The sequence below is a fragment of the Sinohyriopsis cumingii genome, chromosome 8, assembly GCF_028554795.1.
Source record: "Sinohyriopsis cumingii isolate HCF-2022 chromosome 8, ASM2855479v2, whole genome shotgun sequence".
NCBI classification, from domain to species: Eukaryota; Metazoa; Mollusca; class Bivalvia; order Unionida; family Unionidae; genus Sinohyriopsis; species Sinohyriopsis cumingii.
Window position 1 is genome coordinate 80,888,045 of NC_142968.1, and position 7,050 is coordinate 80,895,094.

Here is a 7,050-nt window from a genome sequence, read left to right on the forward strand (position 1 = left end):
TAATACATTTTATCGATAAAATATATAATTTTCTGGTTTGAAATGATAGATAACACAGAAACACAGCTGTACTTGAATAGTCGATTACAACCCATTATTTAGATAAATAACCAATTCGACTCTTCATGATGCTGCATATTATTTACAGTAATAACTTATTCATCTGTACATCATGATACTTCTGTCAGTTATGATTCATTCCATACGGTGAACACTTAACTCAGCAGCTATTGTGTCTCCTTGATCTGAAATTACTCTGAATTTAAATGTTTCTTTGTTAAACATTACTACCTTGATTACCGTTGGTATAATCAATTCCAAACAACACAAGAAAAAGGCATATCTTGGTTACGGTCTCCATTATTTTGAAACGAGATCTGGCTCCACACAATTTGCAAACGGTAAAAATGTATTGATGAATCTCACAGAGCAGTCAGTTCTATTATACTGCAGTCATTATTACCGCTGGTAAGGAAAAGATGTTAAACAATTCTGTCTCTGAGTCATAGTCTCATGAATTGGAATCATAACAATAACAGATACAAATCTGAGGAAGGAGTGTTGATCAAAATATTTCGGGAGGAAAGGAAAGAAAGCAGATTGATTTTCGGTTGAACGCAGCAAAACACAACTGTAGTAAAGGTTGTGAAAGAAGTTTTAGATTTTGAAATATACCAGTCAAGTTAAATAGAGGATAAGATTTAGTTAGATAACTTGACCTCCTTGCTACTATATCGAATATTGCGCCAGATAAAACGAAACAGCAAACAAGACTAGCTCCTATATGATTTATCAAATACTAATAGCATCATAATTAGCATTTCAGTCAGACTAAAATATTTGTAATAGGTTCGAATGTTCAAATGAAAATTAAAAGCTTTCTTCCACATCGGACTGATCCGTATACTGATGTTAGAAACGGTAATCAAAGATCTGTGTGTGTGTGTGTGTGTGTGTGTGAGAGAGAGAGAGAGAGAGAGAGAGAGAGAGAGAGAGAGAACCACTCCAATGAACACTGCTCGTAAATTTTCTCTGAGTTCTATACATAGGGAAAGAAGAGCGAGATATATTTTTATACCTTCTCGATACACTTAAAAATTACATAACTGGGTGGTAACAATAACAAGGAACGTGAAAAGAGTACAAACCTTCAAATACTAAGTACATTTATTTTTTGAGGGTTGAAAGGGGTTCGGGATGCGAAAGAAGGTATGCGAGGAGTTTGTTGGATAGAATCCTAGAAAGGGCCTGTCCGCGGGGGAGGGTGTGTGTGCTGCAACGCCATCACATTTTGATTTATTTAAAGCATTTCCAGGGCATAGTTTTTACAGTGTAATGGTGAAGAGATTTTACTTGTTTCACGCTTAATTTGGTTGGGCGTCCGCTGACTTCACCTCTTCCACCCCCTTCTAACTTGCCAAAGATAAATAAGAAAAACTAAATACATAAACGTATTTGCTTCTCAAAGAACAGGGATTTGAATTGATTCAGGCAATCTATATATTAGTTCGTATACAAATCGTTACGTCCCATAATTGAAAAACTCCAAGAGTGTCAATCGACTCGTAGAAATATTTTTGTATAGTTTGACTGTCAGGCGTCAATGAACTTACTTTGGGTCAAATACTGAACTGCTTTTTAACTTATATGAAATGTATATGTTACATATATTAACGAAGACTGGTATATTGCTCTATGGCTTCTAACCAGAAAATGTACAGTGATATTACCTGTGTGAAACCGCGGATGTTCATTATACAATTATGAAACTGTCAATAATAATGATGATAATAATAATAATAATAATAATAATAATAATAATAAGAATAATAACAATAATAAGATCAAAGTGGTAATATCTATAGTAACTCATGTACGCTTCTATTGCAAAGTTCAAAATAATATTAAAATGAATTGTAATATTGTAAAAATTACTTTATTGAAATGAAAGTTGTATTAGCTAATCTATGAATACACACATCTATAATAAATAACAATCATATCTAAACAGTATTTTTGCAATCGGGTTAATTAGCTCAAGACAATCACACAGACGAAGACAAAAATGAACCAACGGACGTACTAACGATTCAATGAATGGAAAGGGCTTTATGAAGATGTACATACTCCAAGGAGGGAGGGACTGGCTGCAAAAACGAACAAATAACACCAGGAAATGTAAGTGAAACCAAATCCTGACTAAACGTAAAATATTATTGTAGGAGATAGTTATTGAACAATGTCACTGAAAACAATGCATTTACGATGTCACGTGTTCTAGTCTCCTAGAATATACTATTAAAAAACAACATGCAAACAATCTTCTTTAGACAATGGATCCCAAACAAAGGAAGTAAATGAAATAGCAAAATTAGTGTGAAATACACGCTATTGACTAGAAGAGAACACAGAATTCCACCTTGCTCTGTTGCATTAAATTGTCATGTTTGAGGATACCACTCCCCCTACAAATTTTTTTTTGTGTTTATTTTTCGTTCTTTTACCTCCCTTCACTTATCTATTTGCATCTTATTTACTTGCTTAAGTTATTTGAAATGCAGTGCTGGAAGAAAATGCATTATTATACTCACCTATTTAAAGGTTTCTTACACTAGGTATCATTTTTTTTATCAGGGTGCGAAAAATCAGTGGCTAAATTTGCCCTAATTGATAAAATGGCATAACCAATTGTTGCTAGGCTCGATATTGTTAGTTTTGAGCAAAAGAAGAGAAAAGGAAGTAAAATATGGAAGATTTAAATAGAAGGTATGAAAGATTTAATCTACCTCAGATCATTATCACTATGTTGAAATGCAGAAAAGCGTTGAAATTGTTTTAATAATTGTACTGTCTCGCTTCATTAAATACCTTTGTCTACCGAACCTATTACTAAAACGCATGCATATTTATGTGTAAATATAAGTTTTGCCTGGTTGTGGTGATATGATTGGATACACACACACACGCTTGCAAAAAGACACAAACAGACACAGACACACAGACGCTCCCGGTAAGGTAAGTATCATACTTTCATCAAGATATTACAAAAAATGTTAATTCTATATACAAACATACAAAAATTACAAAAAAGAAATGTCAGCGTGTGTAGTCTCTGAGTCAAACATATCAGTTGTAAAGCATGTCACTGACTAATCGATAGTCATATTTTAGATAAGGTCAACTGTTTATAAAGCCAAGCGGTAAATGAACATTTGTCCACCATTTTTAAAAATATGTTGGAATAGTATAACATTATTCTCCGGTTTCGTGTCTAACTCAAACGCGCTGTTACGTCATACGTTTCGTAGTAAGAGTATGTTTAATTTTAACATGTTATTTGTCTTTTGGCGGTAAATTCAGTAGGTTGGCGATTGTCGGCCCCCTATCTGAAACGAATCTAGTTGATCATATGTAGGGGTTTCTGCCCTATTTGAATAAATGTACTGATTAAAGAACATTATCCATTTTTTAGTAAGACGTTAAACGGGAACTAAATCCACCTACAACAATAATATTTCTGCGGCAGTGGGATCTAAAGCAACGCCGAACGAAAACTGAAAAGGGTACTCAGGGCAGATAATTTCTTTTCATATTGTCCTTAAATGACTCTTCAGTTTTGACAGTGATGACATAAAGGTTTTTGCACTGGTATGAAGAAAATGAATGTACTTTTCAGTCTAATTGAAGAAAGGAAAAACAAGTATGCATTCTTATTACACAATATATCCCTGTCACTTTCTTTTAATAACAGGAGAATGAAGTTCGTAAAGATAAACAAAAATTCATGTTGATTGTACATTTCCATAACACCATGACGGACAAATATACAGATAAATACCGCAAATCGTCAATTAATCGTCAATCTGTCTTCTGAAATATCAACGAGCAATTCGTAATGACTTATCACCTCGCGTTCCCAGTCTCGTTTGTAATTCGTGTAAGAAAGATTTTTCTAATGGTACGCAACTATTCAAACTTTTTACATCTTCATGTATTTAATATTGAAATAAATTTGCCATGGTTGTTGGCAGTAAGCGTTTGAAAATGACACATTTTAGGGTCACTAGGTTCGTTTGTCATACTGGTTATAAAACCCTCATGGAAGAAAGTTCAAATTTAAGAATTTAGTTTTGACTACATTAATCGTTTGTACAATATTGCATTTCAATCAATCATCAATGCTTTTCAAATACACTGGAGACAGAGATTGAATGGTTTGCGAATTTTGAAAATGTCATACGCCACGGTCTTTAAACTTAAACGAAAATTTTGAAAACGGAATACTCGAATAAAAGTATACTGAGCAAAAGCAAGGTATGATGATTCAGAGAAGCAAACAATGATTTTGGGGTCTCTATTCATGGTTTCCTGGTTGGTGGAAAAGATGGAAAATATGCAAAATATTAGTCAATGTGAGATTTGTTAAAACTATATTTTTATTAAACATATAGTTGTAGCATCAGGTCAGCAGATGTATGTAATGAGTTTTGGTTTCACGAGCTCTAGGTTATTGTCGGTGGTTGGGTGGGTGATGGAGGTTTGGCTTGATTTTTTCGGAGGGGCAAAGTTGGTAGGGTTACATGTAATTAAATTAGTGAAGTTTTTGATAGCGAGTCACGGAAATAGCTTAGTTATCATTTTGAATAAACGTTTTAAAAATAAATTTACGAATTGTCTAAATCCGATTGTGCAGTGATAGTTGCTTTTGTGTCAATACATATCCGTATGAAAGCCACACTAACCCTAGACAATTTGATTTATCCTGTATAATCACCTGTTTAAGTGCAACATTTCTTTCAGAAAGTTAATAATTCAATTTATTCGCTTGCTTCAGGATGGAATATGTTGTGGTCTTATCCTTTCAGTATACTTGTACCCTAAGGAAAACCCAGCATCGACTTTACACACAACAGATAGTAAGAAGTGAAGATTGTAAGTGATTTGGTGGGAGTTTATCCCCGGTTCCATGTATCGAGGTGAGGAGGTGTGCTTTACTCACGCTGAATGTGCTGCCGGTCCAGTGTACGTTAACTACCATTTACAGATCGGTGAAGAATATTCATCAGCATTACTAGCCAACAGTAATTGAAATATATGCTGGGATGTTTGGATCTATGATGTTTAAACTTCGACCTTTTGTTGATATCGATTGAGAGCTGGGTCGAGCGCATACAACAAGGAACACAGTCTATGGAATTTTACAACTGCATCTACTGGATTAAGCAAGGTTACCCCCCCCCCCCAGGAAGATGCTATCCAGTTTCAACTGAGAAGAAATGATTAGTAAGGTTAGCTGCCTAATGAATCATGGTAGCTCTTTGCAGCTAAGACATCTGTATGAAGTAACTCTAACTGACCAACCGATGTTAGTACTATTTTAAAGCTAATACGTCTGGATTCATCATTGTTAGAAGAATAACTAATATAATTGTTTAGAATCAAGCAGGATCCCAGCTAATTCTATTTTTCAAAATGTCGCAATTTTTCCCGCACAATGTAACATACCTAAACACTTGACATCTATCTTGGCACTAGTTTATCTTAAACATACAACAAAATGCAGATAAAATATGGACTAAGTGTGATTGCTTTCCGTTCTTAAAAGTATTAGCATACATTTATTAAATACGTAATTTTAGTCATCATAAATATTATGAAACATCACACATGTTTGACGGCAAGTACGCAAGTCTTTGATCTGTTACCTACGTAGGTGTTATTTGTTCGAGCTATGAGAAGCAATCTGGAATCATTTCATAATTGACAGATTGATTGGTATTAGTCTCACATCAACACATAATAGGTTATATTTTTGAGGAAATCGTAGTGTCTTATCAGTTATTACAGGTAAATACTTTGCATGATTCATCAGATCGTTTATTGTCTTGACACTATTTATACCATAAAAGCTCATATCTTCATATTTATCCCAAACGTATACAGACTATTGTTTAAAACCCAGGTTTTATAGCCAGTCAAGTTTGACTGACACTAAACGTATATTTATAAATCTTTCGGTGTGTTTACATTTAGCAGACTTCATCAAGTCCAGTTCTCTTAGTAACAGCTACTTAGTCACATGGTGACAATCCGGTAGTGATCAATATATTCGTTAAATTGTTGCAGGAAAAGGGCCCATAGAGGAAAAAATCCCTTTGTAAGATTAATTAAACATATATCGGACTATATCATGATACTTGTTTTCACACGCACTTCAATGACCATGTATCAAAATATATGATGATATGGTATAACTTAGTTCCAAATATTTGAGGAATTTGTCGCACTTCAGAATAAACTCTCTCAAATGTCACATACACCATTCTTTTAAATTAAAAATTACAGAGTAAATTCATAACTGCAATGCAGTCAGACCGATGCATAGGAACTATAACGAATATTAGGGTTGTTCAAGATATTTCACAAAACGCCAAGTGTCTAATTTATTTGTTAGAGTAGGATACGTTACAACTTTTTAATAGAATGTAAAATTAAAAAAAAGAGATATGAAATAAATACACAGCCGTATGATGTGACGCTCTACAGTTTCATATTTCTCATAGAGATCGATTTTAAAGGAAATGAATTACCCATATTTCCTGACTCTGTTATCCAGGTAATTAATAATGACCTTGTATATCTTAGGCATTGTTAAAACAACTTTTAATTCCCTTTATTTGGTGTATGATTGGTGGATTTAATTTGGTTTATAGAGAAATATACATCTTATTCTTACATCGTATATGCACCAATAAAAAACTGCTAACTCTGCTTGGATATCAGTTTCCGAACTTCAGAGGATACATAAATAAAGGCACAGATAATATTTGCTTAAATATAATTATTGTATATATTGTATAGGGTATTTATTGCACTTTTAGAAGCTTGTACTGTCTATTCTAGCAAAATTATTTTACCACTATTTTAATTACTGCTAAGGAATTGCGTACTAGAAAATAATTCAGGCTAATTGTCTGAGTCAGAGTAGGCATTATGGTTAGCCGTATGTTTAAAAAAAATTGTAGCATAATTTGCAAAGAAATGTCAATC